Here is a 16985-nt window from a genome sequence, read left to right on the forward strand (position 1 = left end):
TTAAAGATGAGGTCTAATCTACAGTAACTCGAATAGAGTTAGCATACAATTGATAGAAGATGACATCAACTCACCAAGAGTCTTAGGGTCTATCATCTTAGGATCAAATTTCCATTGAAATGGTACCTTCCTAATTTATGATCTTGTTTCATGGTCGCCAATGAATGAAGGTAAAGTTTTTAAAGTCTGAGGTTTTTTATCTTCTAACATCTTTGTCCCTGCATCACCATATAGTGATCGAATATCACCGAGGTAGAACTCATGGTTTAGATTGATCTCAGTGATAGGGGCTGACCCAAGGGTTGCACTTTTTTCTTTTTTGTTTTTGATATCCTCCCATAGATCTTGTGGCCATGGTTCTTCTACTTTTGGAATTGGCATCACTGCCTGTGAGTCAACCCATCTGTGGTATTTTCTACTTCCCTCGTATCTAATGGTGCCTCAACTTCTGTCTCTTCCTGGTCTCTGTTTTCAAGGCCTTGGTTCACATTTCATAGATTCTTTAGTGGATTAGTACCTCCATTTTTGGAGCATCTGGAACATATGGTTCCACAAGAGCTTGAGCCGCCTGGATGAGCTCCTTGCACATCTACAACCACTCTTTTACATACTGGGTGTAGGTAATGGTTTTTTTTTGTTATGTTATGTACAATGGTTCTGTCATCCCCTCAAGACCTATCCATGGGATTTGTCCTTCAGGAGCATAAGAACTATTGTCTAGCCCCCTCTCATCAGTATTGTCTGATTCTTCGATCCGTAGATGCTTCAAGGGGTTGTGAAATTCTCACCATGGCTCTGTTTTCCTAGGGTAGAGGAGGCTATTGTCCCAATATAGGTTGAGGTATTCTCCCCCTTGGACTGCGTTGTTTTGTCCTATTTGGTATCTTAGAGGTGGTGGCAAACGTTGCGCTCCAAGATCTCAAGTCTATTCTTTTTTTAAAATTTGGGTATGTTTAAAGTGGTCAAAAGTCAAACCCTAGCCTTGTTTTGGCCCTTTTTAATATGAACTGATTTTGCCCTTTTTGACCCTTTTCTGAACTTCTTTTCACTTCTTTGCTCTGGGAACTTTTTGTTCCAATGGTTTAAGCTCCTCACTAGTCCAATTCTTGTTCAGGATTTCAAGAAATGTACATGGATCATGATCCATGTTGGGAAGCCAAATTGTCGGTTCTTGGTACCATTAGGACCAACATGTTTATTGGATGCTCTGGCATCAAAAGTTTTGGATTTGAACTAGTTTTTGTCAGCCAAAAGTGAATTCTCAAGTCTATTCTGGTGGTTTCTGACTATCTGCTGTTTTTGGCCTTTTTCACCTCTTTTGTAAATGTTTTGCCAATGGTTCTTTTGGGAAATGTGTTTCAAATTGTATCAGCTACCCACTTGTCAATTTTTAGCTCAAAATCATGATGAGGTACATGGATCGCGATCCATGTTTGACCTCATTTTGACATGAGATTTGGTCAACTTATATTCTTGGTTATGGTGACACTCTTCCCCAAATCTTTTTGAATTTGAACCACTTTTGTCCAGCCAAAAGCAAATCTAGCAGAATTTTGGTGTTTTGATCAACTTTTTGCACTTTTTTGTTGTGGTCTCTTTTGGAAAAGTTGTTCCACTAGTTAGTTATCAGGGATGTACTGGTCAAATATCAGTTCCAAATGTCAACCAAGCACATGGATCGCGATCCATGTTGGGAAGCACTTTGTCATGAATTTTGTATGCTAGTTTCCTATTCCCTGTAGAAGCCAAATCTCACCCCTTTTTGAATTTGAAACACTAGAAGTTCAATTCTCTTAAATTTTACTAGATTTCCAAGGTTTTTTGCAGATTTGTCCAATTTCTTGATTTTGGATGTGCTTTAGCAGTTTATTTATGGTCACACTCAGGAATCTGGTATCTGGGAGAAATCTTAAACAATGGGTGACAATATCTAGTCAATTGGTCACAGAGGTACATGGATCGCGATCCATGTTCCTCGTCAAAACTGGAAAGATATTGTTCAGTTTGTCTCCTGCAAGCTTGTTTATCCCTTTTTGCAAAGTGTTTTTGTGTTTGAATCAGCTATGATGCTTTGATCATCAAATTTTCAATTTTTCAGAGTTATGGTCTTTTGTACCAAAATATGGTTTCAGATAATTTTTACCTTGATTCTTTTAGTCCCATTTGATGGTTGAATTTGTTATTTAACTAATCCTATGAATTGAAATGAATTTATGAACGGAAATGAATAAAATAGTGCAAAAATAACAATGTACTGGATGGAGAAATAGTCCTTCCCGAGCATAGAGAAAACCAAAGAATAAAATGCCTTTTGTATCTCACTGACAACTCTCTTTGCTCATAAAGAGTAGAACTGGCTAGTCCCCAACTCCTACCCTCGTCTAGCTTCTTACACCTAAGTGTAAATGGAATGCGTGTCAAAATATTCGAAAAGGAGTCTTTTTTGTACAACTAGGTCACTCACCACCTAAGAATTGAATTCCGGCAACGGCGCCAATGTTAGTGGGTCATTGCGGCCGACGTTTGCAGCATAGCTATCTGGCACTAACATATGTCAATACTCAGGAAAGCGACTCAAGATGGGGCAGCTATTCTGGAAAAATCAGCCACTCAAGCAACTCTGCTACCTAACTCAATGCAAGTAAGAAAATATATTCGTCCTCGCATACGTAGGAGGTAATATTCTCATCCCCTATTATTTTGGAAAAGTACAACATTGATACATTCAGGGGCAATGTTGCTATGTGCTTATCGGGCATGTATGCAAGTACAGTGTTGTTATGCGCTTATCGGGCATGTATGAAAGTACAGTGTTGAAGTCAACAATGATTGCCAAATCCCTATTGACATTGAAGCAATTGATTATGCAAGGAGGAGCTTTGTGTTGTACCCAGTGGGATTTTGAGCCAACGGCATGAATTTTAACTATTGAACACATGAACAAAATTTGAGAGAAAATACTTATGTATTGTAATGTCGGGAGACAGTATGATAGCATGAAAAAAAACCAACGTTGCAAGAAGCTAAAGCTTCTTGCATGCTCTAGTTTTGGGCGCATAGTATGGTAGTACTTATTTTGAGGTCGTGGGTCAGTCCATCCTCCACCTGCTTTTTTCTTTTCTTCCGTAGATCCCCTAGAATAAATTGCAGGGTTGTATCCATTTTTGGTTCCAACAACTCAGCATCTTAGTTGTCCTTACCAATATCAATACCTGGGTTTGCAATAATAAGGCAAGTTAGAAGGATAGGAGGTATAATAATGTAAGTTTGCAATAGTAAGGTAATGAACACTCTGACCATGAACGAGAGGTAGGAGGACAACAAGTAGACAACACCAACATAACTTTTATTGCTTGTAGAATAAGGTCTCTCCGTGAGCATCTCTCCTTCAAAGAGCTCGTACACATCATCTGTGAATGATGTGGAAGCACCTAGGTCACATCCCTTGTCAGCCACTGGCTTACCTCCTAAAACATAGTACACGATTATATACATAACAAAGTAGCATGATTCCTACTCTATGCAAAATTTCTAGCTTACCTACATGCTCCTCATACACATTCCCATTAAGGGCCCAACATCTTGCTATAACAAGTATCTCCCTTTGACAGTCTGGTAGAACGCACTTGGGCTGAGTCAGACAAACAACAAAAAAGCAGAAGAGATGGTACTTGTGGACACATGGCAGATAAAAAACCCCAGTTACATGCTTGTCCGACAGCACTTGTCCACAAGCCACACAATTTCCACCAATTATAACATTTTCAGCACTTGAGGCAGACTTGGAAGGTGGAGTAGGCACTAGAAGAGCCCTGCCCTCTCTCTCCAGGATTTTGTAGGTATCCTTCATGAAGGAGACCTCCCTTCTAACCTCACGCAACATTCTCTCCATAACCTGATAAATTGTTGTCTATACAAAATGAAAAATAAAAGAAAATTAAAAATTTCACAACCAACCATGAAGCTTGGAGGCTTATCACGCATTATCACTTTCAAGCACTATCCAGAGCACTTGGAAGCCCAATGAAGCACTTTCAAAGACTTTCAAGCACTTCAAAGTGTTTCAAAGTGCCAAGGAATGAATTCCAATACTTTGAAGTGTTTTATTAGGCATTATCACTTTCAAGCACTATCCAGAGCACTTGGAAGCTTAATGAAGCACTTTTAGAAACTTTCAAGCACTTTAGAGTGTTTCAAAGTGTGTGGGAATTCTTTCTAGTACTTCAAAGTGGTTTGAAGTGCACATTGTAGTACTTTACAGCACTTTGATGTTATGAAGCACTCTGAGTACTTTGAGGCTCTTTGAAACGCTCTGGAGAATTTTAAAGCAATACCAAGTATTTACAAGCACTTTTAAGCACTACCAAATACTTACAAGAATTTGGCACTTTTGAGTGGTATAAAGTATCTTGAAATTTTATAAGTGTTATCACTTCTCAGGCACTTGGTAGTGGTCCTAGCACTTTAAAGTACTATAATCACTTTCAAGCGTTCTGATCTCTCAAGTGATTTACAGGCACTTTGAAGTGGTCTAAGCACCTAAAAGTTCACAATAATTTAGAATTGTGAGATTTTAGTACCTGCATTACAGACACCTCCTCCTTCATGTTTGCAGCATAGTCAAGCCACCACCAATTGAAAGTACCTTCGTCAGCCCTCTAATGTCAGCTTCCTTTTGGAAAATAAGACCTTCATTATATGATGAAGATTCTTTCAATAGGTGAAATTTTGCTCTAATCCTCTCCATCTCTTCAATAATTGGAGCACAAGCTGAGTAGATGTCTTCATTGCGTAGCCATAAATTCATTCTTTTTTGCTAAGATAGATTTAGCAGAGCGAACTTCTCTTCAGCTTTATGGGCTTGGTGATCAAGTTCAAGTGCAATTTGATCCATCCACTCTATGTACAAGGGCTGGGTTGCAATCTCAGTTTGTTTTGATGGACGCAATAGGGCCATAGGACTTCACAAAAAAATCCTTATGTCCTAGTAAAATGCACCCACCGTAATCCATTATGAACTTCATTTCTTTCCTATTCAAACCCCCTTTTGTGAATTGACATTCTCCAAGACCAAGCCATCGACCACTACCCATGCAATCATGTGGCTTTCAGGTTTTTCTTTGGCTGCTACACAATTTTCATAGGAAAATCCCCTTGCAAACTTGGTCATGAGTTCATTGTTGGAGGGGGCAGCCTCGTATACATTCTGATAAAGGAGGCAACAAGCGTCATAGAGGTGGTTGTGCACCATGTGGAGGAAGACCTTGGTCTTCTTCTTCTCAGGCACCTTGAAGACAGTGAGCCACCGATCAGGTGGTAAGTCCTCATGGGTGAGCTCCTTGGGCAGCTTGCCCTCCATGCTCAACCCATACTCCTGATGCAACTCCAATGCTGAGTTGAAAAAGCGGGACAGTTTCGGATACTCCAATGATGCTGCCAATAAGATCAAGAGAAGTTAGTTTTTCTGCCAATACTAAGATTCATGCATTGCTCAGACAAGAAAAGACTACCATAGCACCTTTTCAAGAAGCCTTTGCTGTTGGGGGGACGTATGTAGACCAAGAAGCTTCAGCACGCTCCGATTTCGGCACATATAATGGGGTCTACTGAACAGACTCTAATCTTGAAATGGATCCTTGAACTTCCTGGGGCGTGTGGTCTACTTGGGTGTGGGAGTTCTAATCTCTATATTGAGTGATGGAAAAGTAGGGTAGCTTCTATGAGAATGGTGGAGAAGAGAGCAGGGTAACTTTTGTGAGAAGGGTGGAGAAGAGGAGAGCAAGCTAGCTTCGTGCTGCGTAGGCATTGTTGTGCACATTTTGAGAACCTCGTTTTTTGAAAATTTGTATGTATGGACATGATGCACGATGTCAAAAGGTTGTGTGTGCTTTATTTTTGTGGGTTTTTAAAGCAAGCACATGTACATGCAAGGGAAGTGACTAGTATAGCGCCAGCTATCGGGCTACTATAAGTGCCTGTGAGTGGGTACTTTGAAGTGACACTTGTATATAACTAAAAATCGTGTAATAACTTAAAATTGTTTATCCAAAATCCAAAAATTTGCAAGTTTTAGCTCGTTGTGCCTCCTTGATGGTTTTTAATGAAATTTTTTGCCTCGCCTTGCCTGCTCTACGTGTAGTCGTGTCGAGACAGCTCTTTGTTTGCGTCAATTTTTCATGTAATAATGTGTAGATTCAATTTCAATCATCTTCATCTTTCTTGCCAATTATTTCTCAAGCTTTCTCTTAAGCTTTAAAGTGACCCAATTGGAGTTGTGCTCTTCAAGTTACGACTAGTTCTCTATAGGGTTATGGCTATGGCATCCTAGTGGCAGATTGTATGCCAACAGATTGGGAGGGCATGTATCTAGGACCCCTTTTTTATAAATACATGGACCTGGCTCCCATATATATCATGAGTTTATTGTGTAAAAGAAGGTTTCCTTTTTGTTGATATATTGTAATCTCTTACAAGTTGGTGAATGGTTCTTGAATTGATCCATGGTGGTTAAAGAAAATTTCTTTGTGCTAAGGAAGAAAGCTATGTCGATGGAGAAATCTTGCTAAAGTAGAGGGCTTCTTTTTTACCCCACAGAGCTGAAATGTGTGTCAATCTCTCATACAAAAGTGAGTATTGAGACCCTCATCACATGGTGAATATTATCCAATTTTGATTAAAAATACATGCAGAATCATATCCCAAAATGCATCTATTTCCAACCGGCCCCTTGGATGCCCTCGGCGACAGTAATCAAGAGATGGGATCCAAGGTGAACATATTGTAGTAGGAAGGGGACAATGCTCCATCTCATATCATAATGGTAGATAGTTTGCTATACCCAAAAATGGAACATTAGAAATGGACCATGATGTAAAATCTTCAATTGAAGAGGTTGGGCCTCATTAGAAATAACAATGCATTCTTGAGATGCATGTGGTACTTGTTTGATAGGAAGGTAAGGATAGTTATACAAGGACATGATATGATTGGTAAGTTTTTCTCATTCTCCACCTTAAAAACTCAAGCACCTTTAAAGACTCTTGTGGTAGCCACTCACCATCTACACCTTTACTATCATGGCATTGAAATCCGATGAGCTCATTCTTTGGCTATCTTTGGAGAGTAGAGATTGCTCTATAAGAGAAGGAAAGTAGAAAAAGAAGGGAAGTAGAAAGATGAGCTTTCTTGGTACTACAATGGAGATGGCATAAGGGGATGAGGCTACTTAGTATTGTCCATCTTTGTGCATGGTTCTTTGTTCATGTCCCCTCAAAACAAGTTGACACTGTAAGTAATCACCAAATTTTGTGAGCACAAAGGGATAAAGCATAAATTGACATCATTCTAATAATCTAGTGATATTAATACAAAGAAGAAACTAGAAGGAAAGGCTTTGACAGCTCTCCATAGATAATGTATCTGCATTGTAAGACTCAATTACATGCTATGCAACACTGGATGGTGCATCAACACCATCAACAACAAATCAAACCATAATGGTATGAGGGACTTTGCTTACTTTTGCTGATAGAGGTGTCAAACCCTAGGTATTGAAAGCCCTAAAGAGGTTGTTTGTCTCTAGCATGATAAAGTTAGAGATGGAGATGATGTTAAGCTCTGAATGTAAGCTACGGAGCATTTTTTGGCTAGCATTTTTTGGAATCCAATGAGAAGATTCCAAAAAGATTCTCTCTCACTCTTTCTATCTCTCTCTCTCTTCTGTCTCTCCCTCACTCTTTCTATCTCTATCTATCTCTCTCTCTCTTCTGTCTCTCCCTCTCTCTCTCTCTTCATCTCACGTGTGTGTGTGTGTGTGTGTGTGTGTGTGTGTGTGTGTGTGTGTGTGTGTGTGTGTGTGTGTGTGTGTGTGTGTGTGTGTGTGTGTGTGTGTGTGTGTGTGTGTGTGTGTGTGTGTGCACGTACGCCCGCATGCGTTGTGCCAGTGGGTGTATGTGTGCTTTAAAAAAGAGAAAAATGGTATAACCTTTCTACCACCAAAGTGTGCTAGATTGGTTATGCCAATTCCCCAATGAATAATTGGTCTAGAAGTCTCTTGTGATAGTTTTCTACAACATTAAAATCCTCCCCCCTCTTCTTCTCTTCTTCTCTCTCTCTCTCTCTCTCTCTCTCTCTCTCTCTCTCTCTCTCTCTCTCTCTCTCTCTCTCTCTCTCTCTCTCTCTCTCTCTCTCTCTCACACACACACACACACACACATTGAATTTATCTCTTGGCAAACACACCTCGATCGAGCATCCATCATTTAAGAATCTCTCTTTTTTTGTTGTCTCTCTCATGTACACTCATACCACCATATAAATAGACGCGAATCATTGCACACACACACACTCTTTCAAACATCATAATCTATGTTGAGAAACAATAAAATCATTAACTGGACAATGCCACAATTGAGGCTAGTCTCTACCTCACTCATGTACACTCATATACAAGCACATAAAAATGCCCGAATTATTATACAATGTAATCTTGTCAAATTTCATGATATATGTCAAGGAACAAGCTTCTGAACAACAAGGCTTTCATCCGACTCGTTCACAATAATCCAAATTTAAGGGTTTACAATCAAAAATAATGCAAGCCAACTTTTGTCATGATAAGTCTATCTCTATTCCATCCCACTTGTGTGCACTCATCCACATGCACACTCGTATACAAACACAAAAAATATACCCAGATCAGAGTACACACACGCTTTTTAAACATCATGACATACAATGTGCAGCAAGACTAGCCATCAATTAGACAATAATACATGCATGCGAATCGTTTGCAAAAACCCAATTTCAACGGTTTATAGTCCATAATAATCCAACTTAACTTTGAACAACATTGAAAGACTGCAATACAAACCCATACAGACTAATATTAAAAGGGTTGAAAGTACACATCTTAAAACAACAACTACAATAAGATAGATATGGAGCAAAACAAAATAGTACAATATACTCATATGGTTTCAGGTGCTTGTTTCTCTAACACTAGCGAACAAAGGTGAAATCTAGTTGTCCTCATTGCTAGTGTCATTGTTCTCATTGTTGGCTTTATTATTGTCATTGTTGGATCCATTGGCTTGTCCTTGCGTATCAATTTATGTCATCCACACTTCTACCCAACCCTCCACATGTCTCTCGAAGGCTACACACTCTTGTGGGGTGCAATAACCACGTTCCCCCCAAATCATGATTTCATTGTTGGAAATAGCAGCAACTTGCTCAATATCCCCTTTGGTTGGATGTGAATTCAAATCAAGGCCATACATGGAATTGAATAGGGACGTTGTGGCATCGTTGACTGCATGGAAAGCCTTCATGTAGTTGCATGCACTTTGTACAGTGCATAAATTATTCATTGCATACACATTGTTGAGAATGTAATTAGCATGCACATTGTTGATGGGGTCAACAAGGGCGGGGGGGGGGGGGGGGGGGGGGGGGCACGCTGAGGGCCATGCCCCTGTTGTGCGGGTGGCCCACGTTGATCGCGTTGTCTACGATTTCCCATTGGCATGGTAAATATGTGAATGAGAGTAGACTAAAAGAGAAGCTTGTGAAAAAAAACATAGAGAAACTTGCAAGTGAATGAAACTGGTATTTTTTGGCTATTTATAAAGCACCTTGAGTATCTTCACTTCCAAGATCATTCGCACCATGTCCTCCGTAAGATTTTCAAATAGAATAAAACATTAAAATTAGATCTCACTAAAAGATCAAACACCTTTGATTAACTTGCCTTCAAAAAGTAAAACATATTACGAACAACCAATACCAAGTTTTGATGTGCCATTACATAGAGAATAAGTACATATGGAGTAATCAATAAAAATTGGGATTTAGGTTTCTTGTGGCCGCAATTCTTGTGGCAGTTGCACTATTGGGGCATGTGCAAGTGGGGCCCCATGGGTAGTGTGGAAAATAGTGGCCTATAGAGTGGTTGATCATGGTCTAGCCACCCTGTAACTATAGTTGTTTACTTGGGGGTGGAGCTGATGATGACACATTCGACTCCCGGTGATGTGATAAAGGCAATGGGGTGATGGCGTGTATAGGTGGTACCACTCTTGGTACCTTTTGGTGGCACCACCAATAGCCCCCTAATAGCCCATAGGAGGAAAAAACTTGAGTGTTTTTCAAATTTAAAAATGGAGAGAAAGGGAAACTATGTTTTCAAGGCTATTAAGTTATTTTAAAAGCATGCAAGCTGCACATGTGTATCTAGCTAATATATTTGGATGATTACAACCCACACGCGTGGCCTCCCATACTTTCAAAAGTGCATTATTGTGATGTTGTGGCCCCGGCCAGTCTCCTCAACACAGTCCTCTACACATGCTTTGAGACTCTTCTTGCATTGTTTTTAGACTCATATTTTTGCATCAAACCCTACGCTTTGCTACTTCACCTATGTGCTCTTAGCAAAATCTTCCTATCATTTGATCTTCACTGCACGTAGAAATGAGCACTCCCTCCAAGAGGACAGTGACCCTCCCAAAGGTCCAAGAGAGAGTTTGATGATCTTGCAGAGTTTGTTCAAATGACTCTTCCCCCACGCCAGAATCTGCACCTGCATATTATGTATCTCTCTCTAAAAGTGGCCCCCTTACAGCTAAGTATGCTCGAAAAGGTATTGTGTGTAAAGTGTGAGCTTTGTCCTAAGGTGTGAGTCAAGGAGAGGAGAGTGGATTTATCCCACATACTGTGGAGCAAGGCTGTAGAGCTACTTAAAGCTCATTTCTTGAATCAATAAACAACAACTTCATTTTTCACTACATGCTTGTCTATGGTGAGCTTGTGCTAAGCTAAGTCAATACTCAAGATTGTTTTTATGAGTCCAAGCTAATTCTATATTGGAACCTAATTCACTTGAGTGATAACCTTGTTTACACACACTCACACACTTGCACCATGTTTCTCTTTCATCCACCCTAGCTAGCTCGATCCAATTCCTAACATTGTGCCACCTCACCTTATCTATATGCAATGCATGTACTACATGCATGTTAGAGTCCTGTCCATGTACATGCAGGTTAGTTTTGGTGCAACAAAACTAACTTTCTCATGTTGTTATTAGCATCATCTTCAGAGTACCCAACAATGTTACATTTTTGCTTCTCAGCATTGAAGTTGCACAAGGAGTATGGCCTGAGACTTGAGGGCAAGCTGCCCACGGATCTCATTAAAGTGTACTTGCCACCTGACTAGTGGTTGACTGTGTTCAAGGTCCCTGAGAGGAAGAATACAAAGGTCTTCCTCGGCATGGTTCATGACCATCTCTACAACCATTGTCGCCTCCTCTACCAAAAATTGTACCAGGCCACCCCCTCCAGCGGTGAACTCATGACAAAGTTTGCCAGGGGGTTTGCCTATGAAAATTGTGCTACTGCCAAATTAGCTCCTCCTGAAGGACACAAGATTGCATGGGTAGTTGTCGATGGAATGGTATTGGAGAATGTGAAGTTGCAAAAGGGGAGGCTGATTAGAAAGGTGATGAAGTTCAAGTTTGATTACAATGTGTCTATATTACCAGGACAAAGGTATTTTGGTGTAGAGTCCTATGAAGCTATTGTGTCCAGCCTCCTGTCAATGCATTTTGAGGTCCAATCCCAGCTCGTGTACACAGAATGGGTTGAGCAAATTGCAGACGAACTTGACCACCAAGCCAATAAAGCTGAAGACAATGTCACCTCAGCTAAGGTCGTCTTGACTAAGAAGTGTGATTTATGGTTGTGTAACGAAGGCATCCACAGTGCTTGTGCTCCAATTATTATGGAGACGGAGTGGCTGAGAGCAAGCTGCAGCCATTGAATGCAACCCCAATAGAGAATGCACCTCTTGTCCTCCAAAAAGAAGTTGAGATCGAAGTACTCACAAGGGTGCTGAGCCTGAGTGGTGTCACTTTGAAGCAATTTGAAGCACACTTCTAAACACTTTGAAAAGCCTCAAAGTGATTAGAAGTGCTTTAAAGTTCCTCAGAGTGCTTAGAAGTGCTTCAAAGAGCTTATTAAAGCTTCGAAGCACTTGAGGGGATATGAACTGCTCTAAAGTGCTTAACAAGGGCACTTTGCAGCACACTTCTAAACACTTTGAAAACTCTCAAAGTGCTAATAAGTGTTTCAAAGTGCCCTCAAGCCCTTAGAAGTGCTTCAAAGTGCTTATTAAGCTTGTTAGCACTTCTAAGCACTTGAGGGCACATTTAAATTCTCTAAAGTGCTTCAGAGTGCTTAACAAGGGCATTTTTAAGCACTTTGAAGCACCTTAAACACTTTGAAAAGCCTCATAGTGCTTAGAAGTGCTTCAAAATTCCTCAAAGTGCTAAGAAGTGCGTCAAAGTGCTTATGGAAGCTTGTAAGGAATTCTTAGCACTTGAGGGCAATTTTAACTACTCTAGAGTGCTTCAAGTGCCCTTGTTAAGCACATTGAAGCACTTTAGTGCTGAAAGATGCCATAAAATGCTTGGAAGTGATTGCAAGTTCTAGAATCTAAGTGATTTACAAGGGGTTTTATCAATATTCAAGCACTTTGAAGCATTTGTAAACACTTCCGCTTCATGGTTGATTATGCAATCCATAATTACCTTCATGTTTTTCATTTTGTATAGACAACAATTCAAGAAACGGAGAGGGTGCATTGTGATCTTAAAAGGCATGCCTCTTTCATGAAGGAGGCCTGCAACTTTGTGAAGCGAGAGGGCAGGGCTTTGCTAGACTACCCCACCATCCAAGACTATGTTGGGTGTTGAAATTGTGATAATTGGAGGTAACTATGTGGCATGTGCCCAAGTTCTATCGGGCCAACATGTGGTCGTGGTTTATTACCTGTTGTGTGCCCACACGTACCATCCCTTCTGCTTTTTAATTGTCTGCAAGGCTGAGCTCAAATGCATTGTACCCACCTGCCAATGGGAGATACTTGCTATAGCAAAATGTTGGCCACAAGGGAATGTGTATCACAAGCCCGTAGTAGGTAAGTTGGTGATTTCATGATGTTGGGCTATGTTCTCCCATGAAAACTGAAGATCACATTCATGCTACAATTGTAGATCCAAGCAATGCAAATCAGGGTGTGATATATGAGGAAGAAGTGTCATTGGAGCCCGAAATGGAAGCAACACTCCAATTTGTTATCGAGGAGCTGCACAAAAGGGAAAAAAATAGGTGGAGTATGGGCAAGACCGTGACCCAAAAAAACTACTACCACACTCCCATCCAAAACCCGAGCATGCAAGAAGCTTTAGCTTCTTGCAACTTTGTAGCTTTTTTTACCATGCTATCATATTGTCAGTCATCGATATAATATATAAGTGCTTTTTCTCAATTTTTGTGCAGTGTGTTAGTTTCAGTTGTTTTGACCATTTCATGTGGTATGTAGTTAAACATCACATGGTTGGCTCAAAACCCCAACCATTCATTGACGAGGTAGAGCAAATTGAGTGCAAAGTGTTTACTCACTTTAGACGCTTCATTGGCAACCGAGATTTAGCAGACATTGACTTCAACAATGTGCTTGGGTACGTGCACGATATGCAAAAAAAAGTCTGCCCCCGGATGTATCAATGCTATACTTTAGCAAAATAACTGAAGATGATAACATCATCTATTACCTGTGGAATGATGGAAATGTATTCTTACTTGCATTGAGTCAAGTAGCAGAGGTGTTTCAGTGGACCTCGTGCACTCACTGGAACTTAGAAAAAGCTATTGATAAGTGCCTGAACTAGGGCAAGCGATGCCTAAGTGGATGGATCTCACAAGGTGATTTCCATGTTAGTAGTTGGAAGTTTGATAACCCTCCAAGGCCAATGTACTTCAAAAAGTTAGAAACCTTTTGGTATCTTTTCCCTAGGTTCAATAAGTCAAACACATTAGTGTGCTAGAAGATTCTTGGTATAAAATGGACTTCAATGATCTTGCATGCTATGTCATTTTTCTTGGATTGGAGAATCACGATGAGAGGCAGTGGGAGAAGTTTTTGAAAGAGGATATGGTTTGTTTACAAGTGGGTTGAAAGTGTTGATAAAGGATTTCATCAAGCATCTCTGCTCTGAATAGGAAAACAATATTTTGCTGGTAGAATATCTTCCTATCAATGTGCACATTTACATGCATGTGCTGCAAGAAACAAAAAGAAAAGACTTATGGCCTATTGTTATCATCCATCTTGGGTGTAGGGCAAGGCATTGACCACTAGAGTTGCATACCTTAAGTGTTGGCAAAGTGAAACCTTGACCACATGCCTATCCCTTTTGTTGAAGTCCACATAATCCTCCATATTGGGTTCAAAACAGACTGGGCGAAAAGAGTCTACCTCAATCGGCTTTCCATTTTGCATGCGATGGCTACACTTGGGTGGTCGTACTTCACTTAAACTCTCTAGACCTAGAGAGAGCACAGTCCCTCTTGCTTCCAAAAAATGCTTTAGGCTTTGTGGTTTGGACTTTGTGGTTGATGTAGTTGATGGCATTCTCTGACCGTTGGAGAGAAAACACTTCGTGCTACACAAATCTGACTAATGTGAGAGTGCTAATGCAGCTCTCAAAAGAAAAACTAGATGTTCTTTCTTCACCTCCTCTGTCAGCACTCATTGACGAATGCTTTGGTTGACAACAATGATGACATTTTGTAGCCCTCCCTCTTAATGATCTTGATTTATGCACAATAGCCTCATCATGGGAGGTTGACAATAGGGGCACCACCTAGCTTGGAATGCGGCTAGGACGCATGGTAGGGGGTTGGCACATAACAAAAGGAAGATGTGAGAGAAGGAGAGAGAGAGGGAGAGGAAGATATCATTATAGCTTCATTAGTATAGGCTTCATAAACTCAATAACACAAGGAAGATGTGAGAGAAGGAGAGAGAGGGAGAGGAAGAGCTCATTATAGCTTCATTAATATAGGCTTCATAAACACCATAACACAAGGAAGATGTGAGAGAAGGAGAGATAGGGAGAGGAGGAGATCATTAGAGCTCCATTAATATAGGCTTCATAAACACCATACAAACATTCACGAGGGGAATTGCACATAATCAACATCTCACAAATTCATGTCTGCATGGTAACTTAAACCTCTTGGCCATTAAGAAACCAAAACGATTGACCATAGGCAATACTATGCCATAGTAGAACTATGTGTGCGTAGAGGTTCATACATAAGGATATACATATGAGAGTGTGAGTGCTAGAGCTTCATTGTGTGTGTGTGTGAAAGCTTGATTGTGTGTCCGTTTACAAAAGCAGAGGACTCCTTTTATAGGCCAAGAGAATGATTAGGGAAGAGATTATGAACAAAAGGAGTTATTATATAGTAACCTCAATTAGAGGCATTCCCCCAATGAGAGAGCTCCGTATGCCCTGCCCATTGACCAATTTCTTCATAATCGCCTTCATCATGGCGAGCTTTGTCTCCATGCCACCTTCCATAGCTTGAGTCCAAAAGCTTCCTTATAATATTTGAGAGAATCTTGATAAAATAAGAGAAAATTCAGCAATAATGGAGAGAAAGCTTTAGGAAATTGTGTGTGTGGAGTGGTTTAATCGTGACTTCTTCCCCATGTGGACAGATAGGCTCCACCATTTCAGTCATATCTCCCAACCCAGAGCTCCAAAAATTTACAAAAAAAATAGGGGCAAAAATATCATCTCAACACCTATAATTTTGCTATTTTAAACTTTGTCCAATTCAGAACAGAAAAAATAGATTTTAAAAAATCTCATAAAAATATATGTCCGTCTTTTCCCTTCCAAAAGTCTTCCAAGTGGTCCCCTCTTGAATCCATGTGCAAGCCTTGTGTCCACAAGTGAATTATGTTTGAATTGGATAAAATGTTGTTCACTCTGTTGAGAGGCACATGTTAGAAACTGACTCTGAATAGCTAAGTCGGATTTTGACTTATCGGATATTTACTGAGCTGTATTTTGCTAAGTCGGATGTAACTGTCTTTCAGTTGCAGTCTGCTGAATGTCTTGTGACTGGGTAGTTAAGTCGGATTTATCTATAAAAGTGGGAAATGTATCTGCGCACGAGGTATCTGTTCTCTGATATGAATGTGATGATGATGGTGCAGTGCAGCAACTATTCAGTGTATTGTCTCTGCTTACTCTGATATTTTTGAGTAGTCATGTTTACTGTGTCTGAATTGTTGTTAATGAAGTATGGTGGAGTAGATGGTTATTCTTGCTGTGTATGATGTTCATGTGTTGACCTAACCCACAACACATTTGGCGATCCGTTGGGTTAACGTTTATTTTCAAGTAATGATGCATGTCAGAGGGAGACAGGAGAGTAGGAAGAGTGTACTACACAAGGGCTCAAGCACAGGCTGGAAACATTGATCCATTTAACTATGATCATGACAATCAGCAATCACCCGATGCTCAGGGGCAGCAACCTGTAGACCAAGGAGGGGTAGGATCAGGAGCAGCAGGAGAAGAGAGAGTGAGGCAATTGATTGGAGCTTTATTCCTGGCAAGAAGAACCACCAGGAGAAGGATCCAGTTTGACCCACTTCAGGGGGCTACCAGGCAAAGACCTAGGAGACCACCACAACTCATTCCAATGGCTCAACCACCACCCAACCCAAAGGTCAAGGCAGCCAAGTTTAGAGCAGGGAGTAAGGAAGATGCTGACTGTCATGTGGCACAGTTTGAAACTAAGTGGCAGGCAAGTGGCTATCAGGTGATGTATGCTGATGGAGTAAAGATGGAACAGTTTGCTGCCACATTGGAAGGAAAGGCCATGAGTTGGTTCAGCCAATATGGCATTGCACATTTTGCTACTTATAATGCTTTGAAGCAGGCATTTCTGCAGAGATTTAGAAAGGATAAGACTCCGACTGATGTCCTGAGAAAACTCAGAGACATTAAGCAAAATAAGATGCTGGTTGAAGACTATGCACACAAGTTCAGAATTTTAGTAGAAAGATTGCAGGGGAATGAAAGACCCACTAATGAAATGTTAGCAGGTTATTTT

This window comes from Adiantum capillus-veneris, chromosome 20 (genome assembly GCF_014529385.1).
Source record: "Adiantum capillus-veneris isolate H3 chromosome 20, ASM1452938v2, whole genome shotgun sequence".
NCBI classification, from domain to species: domain Eukaryota; kingdom Viridiplantae; phylum Streptophyta; class Polypodiopsida; order Polypodiales; family Pteridaceae; genus Adiantum; species Adiantum capillus-veneris.